Here is a 10,407-nt window from a genome sequence, read left to right as displayed (position 1 = left end):
CTCAATCGGTAAGTTTTCGTTTCGATGGCAATATTTTCACTCGGAATATTTTCACCTGGAGGACAATTTCACTCGGATGACCATATTTCCACTCGGATGACTATATTTCCACTTGGAAGACAATATCTTACCCGATTGGCAAGTTTTCGTTCCGATGGTAATCTTTTCACTCGGAATATTTTCACTTGGAGGAAAATTTAACTCGGATGACTATATTTTTACTCGGATAATAATAAGTTCATCCAGTCAGCAAACTTTCACTCGACCGGTAAATTTTCACTCGGATGGTAAACTTTTTCACTCGGATTTCCGACTGAAAACACAGCCTGATCTTGTCTTGTCTCTCCAGGCCTCATACGACCTCGGATTGAGACGAATTATATATGAAAATCGATCTGCTCGACGAGACGAAACTTTTATGCATTGAAGATTTTTCGATTCAAGGCCGTCTTGAGGGCCGAATTGCTCACGCATTGCATCAGACACTCATCAACATGTGTCTAGTGTTAAGCGTAATATTTTGGTCTCTAGCCTGTCCAAACCGTATTGACTGTAACTTTTGCATATGAACTCAGTTTAAGATGATTTATATATGAAAATCAATTGCCTCGACGAGACGAAGACAATTCCTTTAGAGTGCTCCTTCATCTAAGGTCATATTGAGGGCGTAATCGGCCGAAAAGCACTCAGAACACTAAATTTTGTCACTCAGAGTACAGCTTCGGCCACCGAGATGAGGTCGAATGGCGATAGCCTAAACATCAAAGTTGTTTCACTCGACGATGTGAAACTTTCTCATGCTGAAAACCCTTTCACTCTGTATCTTGCCAAAATCAGGTGTCAACACAGTGTTATCGAAAAATAAACCATGGAACAAAATGATAATATCAGGAACACTAAGGTTTCCACAGTTTCCGCGACCAATCAAGCAACGACTAGCAAATATGGCAAAGTAGCGTAAAACAGGAAAATGTATGCTAGTGATTCTTGCATCGGAAACCTTCCTGGTTTCCCCCACAGTAATGGTGTCAATAAACCCGTCCACATCTTTACGATGTGGTTCATCTAAGGTACCCTCGAAGGGTATTTTCCAAACCTTGCAAAATTCATCTAGTGGCATCTTCTTAACAACATCATATAAATGAAACTCTACTGAAGGAGGTGTTTCTTTAGGAAAATAGTAGAAGTTTTGCACAAAAGTATTGGTGAGTAAGAGATACTGATGACGTTGGTCGTGGAGGAGGTCGGTGAGGCCAGCATTCTCAGCCAATGAATAGAAATCATCATAAATCCCGGCTTCTCTCAAGAAATCATCGGAAGGCCATTCACACGGACGAACCTCGCGGTGCGAGGCAAATTATATTTGGGTCTCTGTGCTTCTTCATTTTGCTTTTCCTTCGAGCTTTGGCTCGATGACCCCTCAAAAATCTCTTCATTATTTTCTGAAAAATTCTGAAATTTTTAATAACTTCAAACAAAAGTAAACCAAACTCAACAAAATTGATAGCAACTACTCCTACAAGTGCCTAGAGCCTATATCATGCATTAGAAATACTTGGAACCATATAAATTTGACATGCAAGCTCAAGAACATGGTCACCTAGGCAGCACAAATTTGTAATGAATAAAGCACTAGAACAATAATTGGACCAATGGAGGAGTCACATACCAAGGAACAATCTCCCCAAGCAGTTTTGTGAGAGGTGCTTTGAGCAAGGAGATCGAAAATCGCAGCAAAATGAGCTAGAACTCGTGCTTGTGCTTGATATTGGTGTTTGTGGGAGGAAGAAGGAGTGTGTGGGTGCAGGAATAAGTGGAGGAGGGCCACCGTGGGCCCACGAGGCAGGGGGCGCGCCCAAGGGGGTAGTGCGCGCCCTCCTCCCTCGTGGCCAGGTGCTTGCCCCTCCTGCTATGTTCTCAGTGTCACATATTCTCAAATATTCCAGAAAAAATCATATTCCATTTTCAGGGCATTTGGAGAACTTTTATTTTCGGGGTATTTTTATATTGCATAGATAAATCAGAAAACAGACAGAAAAATACTATTTTTACTTTATTTCAACTAAATAACAGAAAGTAGAAAGAGGGTACAGAAGGTTGTGCCTTCTAGTTTCATCCATCTCATGCTCATCAAAAGGAATCCACTAACAAGGTTGATCAAGTCTTGTTAACAAACTCATTCCGAATAACATGGAACCGGAGAAATTTTGAATAACACTATGTTACCTCAACGGGTATATGCATGTCCCCAATAATAAGAATATCATATTTCTTCTTGACAGTAGGAAGAGGAAATTCAAAACCTCCAAATATAATCGATGGAATTTTTCCAATAGAATTGATACTATGAACTTGAGGTTGTTTCCTCGGAAAGTGTACCGTATGCTCATTACCATTAACATGAAAAGTGACATTGCCTTTGTTGCAATCAATGACAGCCCCTACAGTATTCAAAAAAGGTCTTCCAAGAATAATAGACATACTATCGTCCTCGGGAATATCAAGAATAACAAAGTCCGTTAAAATAGTAACGTTTGCAACCACAACAGGCACATCCTCACAAATACCGACAGGTATAGTAGTTGATTTATCAGCCATTTGCAAAGATATTTCAGTAGGTGTCAACTTATTCAAATCAAGTCTACGGTACAAAGAGAGAGGCATAACACTAACACCGGCTCCAAGATCACATAAAACAGTTTTAACATAGTCTCTTTTAATGGAGCATGGTATAGTAGGTACTCCTGGATCTCCAAGTTTCTTTGGTATTCCACCCTTAAAAGTATAATTAGCAAGCATGGTGGAAATCTCAGCTTCCGGTATCTTTCTCTTATTAGTAACAATATCTTTCATATACTTAGCATAAGGATTCATTTTGAGCATATCAGTTAATCGCATACGCAAAAAGATAGGTCTAATCATTTCAGCAAAGCGCTCAAAATCCTCATCATCCTTTTTCTTGGATGGTTTGGGAGGAAAAGCCATGGGTTTCTGAACCCATGGCTCCCTTTCTTTACCATGTTTCCTAGCAACAAAGTCTAACTTATCATAATGTTGATTCTTTGATTGTGGGTTATCAAGATCAACAGCAGGTTCAATTTCCACATCATTATCATTACTAGGTTGAGCATCAACATGAACATCATCATTAACATTTTCATTAGGTTCATGTTCATTACCAGATTGTGTTTCAGCATCAGAAATAGAGATATCATTTGGATTCTCAGGTGGTTCGGCAATAGGTTCATTAGAAGCATGCAAAGTCCTATCATTTTTCTTTTTCTTCTTTTTAGAAGGACTAGGTGCATCAATATTATTTCTCTGAGAATCTTGCTCAATTCTCTTAGGATGGCCTTCAGGATACAAAGGTTCCTGAGTCATTCTACCAGTTCTAGTAGCCACTCTAACAGCATAATCATTTTTCTTACTATTCATTTCATTGAGCAAATCATTTTGAGCCTTAAGTACTTGTTCTACTTGAGTGGTAACCATAGAAGCATGTTTAGTAATGAGTTTAAGTTCACCTTTAACATTAGCCATATAATCACCCAAGTGTTCAATCATATAAGCATTTTGTTTTAATTGTCTACCAAAATAAGCATTGAAATCTTCTTGCTTAACCATAAAGTTATCAAACTCATCCAACCATTGGCTAGCAATTTTAGTAGGAGGGATTTCAGCTTTATCATATCTATAGAGAGAATTTACCTTTACTACCTGTGTCGGGTTATCACGACCATGAGGTTCTTCAATAGGTAATGAATCAAGATCATATGTTTCTTCAGCAGGCGGTAAATCAAGGCCATATATTTCTTCAATAGGAGGTAAATTCTTAACATCTTCAGCTTTAATACCTTTTTCTTTCATAGATTTCTTTGCCTCTTGCATATCTTCAGGACTGAGAAAGAGAACACCTCTCTTCTTCGGAGTTGGTTTAGGAATAGGCTCAGGAATTGGTTTAGGAGCTGGCTCAGGAAGTGTCCAATTATTTTCATTTGTCAACATATTATTCAATAAAAATTTCAGCTTCATCCGGTGTTCTTTCCCTGAAAACAGAACCAGCACAACTATCCAGGTAATCTCTGGAAGCATCGGTTAGTCCATTATAAAAGATATCAAGTATTTCATTTTTCTTGAGAGGATGATCAGGCAAAGCATTAAGTAACTTGAGAAGCCTCCCCCAAGCTTGTGGGAGACTCTCTTCTTCAATTTGCACAAAATTATATATAACCCTTAAAGCAGCTTGTTTCTTATGAGCAGGGAAATATTTAGCAGAGAAGTAATAGATCATATCCTGGGGACTACGCACACAACCAGGATTAAGAGAATTAAACCATATCTAAGCATCACCCTTTAATGATAAGGGAAATATTTTAAGGATATAGAAGTAGCGAGATCTCTCATCATTAGTCAACAGGGTGGCTATATCATTTAATTTAGTAAGATGTGCCACAACAGTTTCAGATTCATAGCCATGAAAAGGATCAGATTCAACCAAAGTAATTATATCAGGATCAACAGAGAATTCATAATCCTTATCAGTAACACAGATAGGTGAAGTAGCAAAAGCAGGGTCAGGTTTCATTCTATCATTAAGAGATTGTTGCTTCCATTTAGCTAATAACCTCTTGAGTTCATATCTATCTTTGCAAGCTAAAATAGCTAAAGTAGCTTCTTTATCAAAAACATAACCCTCAGGAATAACAGGCAAGTCTTCATCATCACTTTCATCAATATAATTAGTTTCAATAATTTCTTTCTCTCTAACCCTAGCAATTTGTCCATCAAGAAATTCACCAAGTGGCACAGTAGTATCAAGCATAGAAGTAGTTTCGTCATAAGTATCATGCATAGCAGAAGTGGCATCATCAATAACATGCGACATATCAGAACGAATAGCAGAAGCAGGTTTAGGTGTCGCAAGCTTACTCAAAATAGAAGGTGAATCAAGTGCAGAGCTAGATGGCAATTCCTTACCTCCCCTTGTAGTTGAGGGATAAATTGTTGTCTTAGCGTCTTTCAAGTTCTTCATAGTGACGAACAGATATAAATCCCAAGTGACTCAAAGAATAGAGCTATGCTCCCCGGCAACGGCGCCAAAAAATAGTCTTGATAACCCACAAGTATAGGGGATCGCAACAGTTTTCGAGGGTAGAGTATTCAACCCAAATTTATTGATTCGACACAAGGGGAGCCAAAGAATATTCTCAAGTATTAGCAGTTGAGTTGTCAATTCAACCACACCTGGATAACTTAATATCTGCAGCAAAGTATTTAGTAGCAAAGTAATATGATAGTAGTGGTAACGGCAACAAAAGTAACGGTAGCAAAAGTAATATTTTTGGTGTTTTGTAGTGATTGTAACAGTAGCAACGGAAAAGTAAATAAGCAAAGAACAATATATGAAAAGCTCGTAGGCATTGGATCGGTGATGGAGAATTATGCCGGATGCGGTTCATCATGTAACAATCATAACATAGGGTGACACAGAACTAGCTCCAATTCATCAATGTAATGTAGGCATTTATTCCGAATATAGTCATACGTGCTTATGGAAAAGAACTTGCATGACATCTTTTGTCCTACCCTCCCGTGGCAGCGGGGTCCTAATGGAAACTAAGGGATATTAAGGCCTCCTTTTAATAGAGTACCGGAACAAAGCATTAGCACATAGTGAATACATGAACTCCTCAAACTATGGTCATCACATAGTAGGTGACTATAGACTTGCAAGATAGGATCAAGAACTCACATATATTCATGAAAAGATAATAGGTTCAGATCCGAAATCATGGCACTCGGGCCCTAGTGACAAGCATTAAGCATAGCAAAGTCATAGCAACATCAATCTCAGAACATAGTGGATACTAGGGATCAAACCCTAACAAAACTAACTCGATTACATGATAGATCTCATCCAACCCATCACCGTCCAGCAAGCCTACGATGGAATTACTCACGCACGACGGTGAGCATCATGAAATTGGTGATGGAGGATGGTTGATGATGACGACGGCGATGAATCCCCCTCTCCGGAGCCCCGAACGGACTCCAGATAAGCCCTCCCGAGAGGTTTTAGGGCTTGGCGGTGGCTCCGTATCATAAAACGCGATGAATCCTTCTCTCTAATTTTTTTCTTCCCGAAAGTGAATATATGGAGTTGGAGTTGAGGTCGGTGGAGCGTCAGGGGGCCCACGAGGTAGGGGGCGCGCCCCCCACCCTCGTGGGCAGAGTGTGGGCCCCTTGACGTGGATTTTTCTTCCGGTATTTTTCTTATTTTGCAAATAGATGTTCCGTGGAGTTTCAGGTCATTCCGAAAACTTTTGTTTCTGAAATAACACCATGGAAAGTCTGCTGAAAACAGCGTCAGTCCGGGTTAGTTCCATTCAAATCATGCAAGTTAGAGTCCAAAACAAGGGCAAAAGTGTTAGGAAAAGTAGATACGACGGAGACGTATCACTTACCTGGAAGTTTCTCAGGATGGGTGTAGCATATGCCGTGCTCGCTGTCGATGGTTGGTATGAACAAATCGATGAGAGGGTGAGATCTCGCGCTGTCAGCACTCACTTTGGCCTCAAGGTGCTCGATCAGCTCCTGATCCATGGGATCGAACTTCACGCCAGCCGGCAGCACCGGCCAATCCTTCTTTGGAGTTGCATCGGTTAATTCCAGTTATATGGTACTCAATGTATGATCAAATCGACTGTTTTAAGTGAATGATGAAAGATTTCGACAGATAAGTGGTAGTACTCCACATCTGAAGTCCACAATACCCAAACACGCCGCCAGGATTCTTGTGTCACCTCACGCGCAGCGTGTTGTCACGTCAATTCAATGTGAGGACATGATGGATAATTTGACCGACGTATACTAGTGCTGCTACTGTACTACTTACTAGTCGTATTTAGTGTCACATTTTAACCATAGGTTTAACTAACAAAATGTCAATGCATGTCACCAAAAATTATTCCATTGGAAACTATGTTCAAATACGAATAAAACGATATAATTTTTGTGACACGCATTAACATTTAGTTAGTGAAATTTATGGTCAAAATTTGACACAAATTACGAACGGGACTAGTAAACCAGGAGGGAGGTAGTAGTACGAGTAGCGCAATATACGGTATAGATGACTAGTACAAATTTAGAAATGAGGTAAGATGTTACAAGGCTGTGCGACAGACTTTGTAGGCTACATGAGTAATACAAAATATAATTCCCATTGGACGACACTTTCACCAACAAGTACACACTTGAAGCCTAATTGATATATATATGCAGCCGGTCTATTCTGCTAATATTAGCAGAATAACTATTCTGATACCACTTCCGCACTGCACGCTCAATGCGAGGGCACTGCACTATCAGTAGCAGGGGTACTGCAATACAGAGACTAGTGAACTTCGTGTGTGAAAAAATTGCACGCGCTGTTTTTTGGTACCATTTTCGTTCTAGTTTTTTAACCGTTTATCGGAACAAGGCATGTAATATACCATTGAGAAGCTATGGATTAGGCACAACTTCGCCATGTTGAACACTTTTTCAGATTCCTCACGGTTTAAGAGCAGTTTCGAAAATGGTGCGGCGCAGGACGAGTGGCAAAGAGCGTTTTTTCGCGTTTTTTTCTAAATAGCTCGTTGGAATGAAGCAAATGATACACCGTTGGAAAGATATCGTCGAGGCGCATCTTTTCCATATGTATTATTTTCTCTAATTCGTTATGGTTTAAGAGCAGTTTTAAATTTAGTAAATCGCGAAATTCTGTTTTTTCGAATTTTTTGCAATTTTCGTACTGTTTTCGCTCCAATTTTTGAACCGTTTGTCGAAACGAGGCATGTGATACGCCATTGGAAAGCTACGAACGAGGCACAACTTTCACATGTTGAAATGTTTTTAAGATTCCTTACGGTTTTAAGTTAATTTTAAAAATCGTGCGGCGGATGACATGTGGCAGCGGCCGTTTTTCGTGAAATTTTTACAAACCGCTGGTCGGAATGATCCAAATTCTACACTGTTGGAAAGATATCGATGAGATGCAGCTTTTTCATGTAGAACACACTCTCAAATTCCTTACGGTTTAAGAGCAGATTCAATTTTACCAAAATGCGGAAACTCTGTTTTTCGCGACACCCAAATCGACTTGTGTACTGCATCAGACAGAAGAACGCACTGCTTCAGACAGGAAGCCGCACCCCATCAGATGGGCAAGCAAACTTCTTGATTTCTTTTTTTACATGTAAATTTTCTCATGCGAGGAAGTGGACGGGACTTCACACCGGGCGTAAGTGAACCCCAAAAGCATGAAGAAGTAAACCGCATTACTTTATTTGTCATTTCAGTAACATTTTTTCTTTGCATTTACAAGATGAACAACACTAGACACCCGACAACACTGCTTCCGTTAGAAAACCGCACTGCATCAAATGATCACTTGCAAGATGAACAACATCAGACACTCGACCGCACTGCTTCAGTTAGAAAACCGCACTGCATCAAATGGTCAAGTGAACGGCATTACTTTTTTTTGTCGTTTCTGTACCATTTTTCATTTAACACATTTTTGCACTGCATCAAATGGTCAAGTGAATGGCATTACTTTTTTTGTCGTTTCTCTACCATTTTTCATTTAACATATCTTTGCACTTCATTTCCTTCTTTCTTTTTTCTGTTTGGAGTTTTGGATTTCCACATTGGCGAGCTATACACGTGCGAAGAAGCAAACCGCATGGTCGAGAGAAATGAGCCGCAACACAATTCTAAATGAACTTCTTTGGTAAACAATTTTCAAACGAGTCCATATAACTTTTCTCAGGGTTCAGTTAACTACATCAAACGTCGGAGCGGCTCTCATCACACAAAATATAGTTAACTGAACCCTGAGAAAATAATTAGTGAACCACATTTGCACTTATTTTTTCATCCCAAAGAAAGTGGACCCCACCCAATTTTCCTTTTAACCGCAACCATCAACCGGCCGAACTGCACCAGGTAAACTACATGGGCCAGCTGAAGAACCTCCTGCCAACACCAAGCAAACTGCAGCAACGAACCTCCTGCCGCGTGCATCCATACTGCAGCGTCGCACGGCTGAAACTGAAGTGCGTGCCAATCGTCCTCTCAAGTGCTTGCGTACTGCACCAACGCCCAACTGACCTGCAACGATAGCAAGCTGCACTGCTCGCCGTCAGTGGATAACAACAATGAAAAATTGGACCTGGCCATGAATGTCATCACCGAAATTGCACACAAATGCACGAACATCAGACAAATTGGACCTGGGAGAATATTTCTCCACCATCCTCCTCCTGATGCTGCTGGAAGCGTGAGAGGAGATGGCTACCCTCGCCGCCGGACTGCACTGCACACATGCCCGTCGGAGGACAGTGGCGCCCACCAAACCGAGCTGCAGTGCGGCTCACCTGAGCACTACATGCATAGCACCACCGGACTGCACGCGGGGGGCACCGAACTGCAGAAGCCAAAAAAATTGCCGGCGCCCATGGATGAGCTGCTAGAGAGGCTCGCGGTGCACTGCTCCAGGGCTCGCGGCGCACTTCTCGAGGATGACGGCGGGGCTAGGCCGGCCGGTGCGACGGCGGAGGTAGAAGGAGGCCGGGGAGGGAAGGGTGAGTCGCGGAGGTGGGGCGGCGGCTCGGGGGGAGGAGGTTAGGCGGCGGCATGAGGGAAGCAGGTTGGGCGGTGGCGCGGGCAGAGCAGGTTGGGCGGCGGCGCGGGGGGCCGTCGCGGCCTGGCTCCGGCAGCGGGGCGTCATGGGGGCCTGCCCTGGCCTGGATCCGGCGCCGGGACGTCGCGGGGGCCCGTCGAGGCCTGGATCCGGCGCCGGTTCATGCTGGGAAGCAGTCGGAGGGGTGGCTCACCGGCGATGGGAGGAAGGCCACCGGCAGGGTGGGGCGGGGTGGTTGGGCAGCGCGCCAGCCGTGGGAGGTAGGTGGGGGAGGAAGGTGGTAGGCGCGGTGGCACGCGGCTGGGTAGGAGGAAGCGGGCGACGGGGGAGGATGGAGGTGGTTCTGCGCGGGGGAGGGGGAAAGTGGAGAGAAGTGAGGGAGTGGGACGAGAGGAAGAGTGGGTGGGGTGGGCCGATGACGTGGGGGTGTTATCAGAATAAGAAACTGATGTGCAGAATAAGTCTTAAGGGGGTGTTATCATAATAAGACAAATTTTATCTACCACCAGTGGTAGTTACCACCACTTCAGTTTTGTACGTTGTATGTAGTATCTATCAAATCAGAGAGTATGTGTATGTAGTATGTAGTATATAAGAATGTTTAGGTAGTATATATACTACTTTTTAGGTAGTATGCATCGTATTTTATGTATGCTCTTTTTTACGTACAAATATATACGTATTTCACAAATACAATAAAAACCATGGGTCGACTCGCA

The 10,407-nt window shown here is 42.3% G+C and overlaps 1 long non-coding RNA gene across 1 annotated transcript; it reads right to left on the bottom strand.

Moving 5' to 3' along the window:
• Nucleotides 1-8,742: 8,742 nt before the first annotated feature.
• Nucleotides 8,743-10,082, bottom strand: LOC123078443 (uncharacterized). Its single transcript, XR_006437458.1, has 2 exons — nucleotides 9,279-10,082; nucleotides 8,743-9,156 (listed from the first exon to the last, which is right to left on the bottom strand). It is a non-coding gene; the product is annotated as an uncharacterized lncRNA (long non-coding RNA).
• Between the last annotated feature and the right edge of the window lie 325 nt (nucleotides 10,083-10,407).

This window comes from Triticum aestivum, chromosome 3D (assembly GCF_018294505.1).
Source record: "Triticum aestivum cultivar Chinese Spring chromosome 3D, IWGSC CS RefSeq v2.1, whole genome shotgun sequence".
NCBI classification, from domain to species: Eukaryota; Viridiplantae; Streptophyta; class Magnoliopsida; order Poales; family Poaceae; genus Triticum; species Triticum aestivum.
Note: the sequence above shows the minus strand (reverse complement) of the source record. Positions and strands in the feature narration are given on the sequence as shown.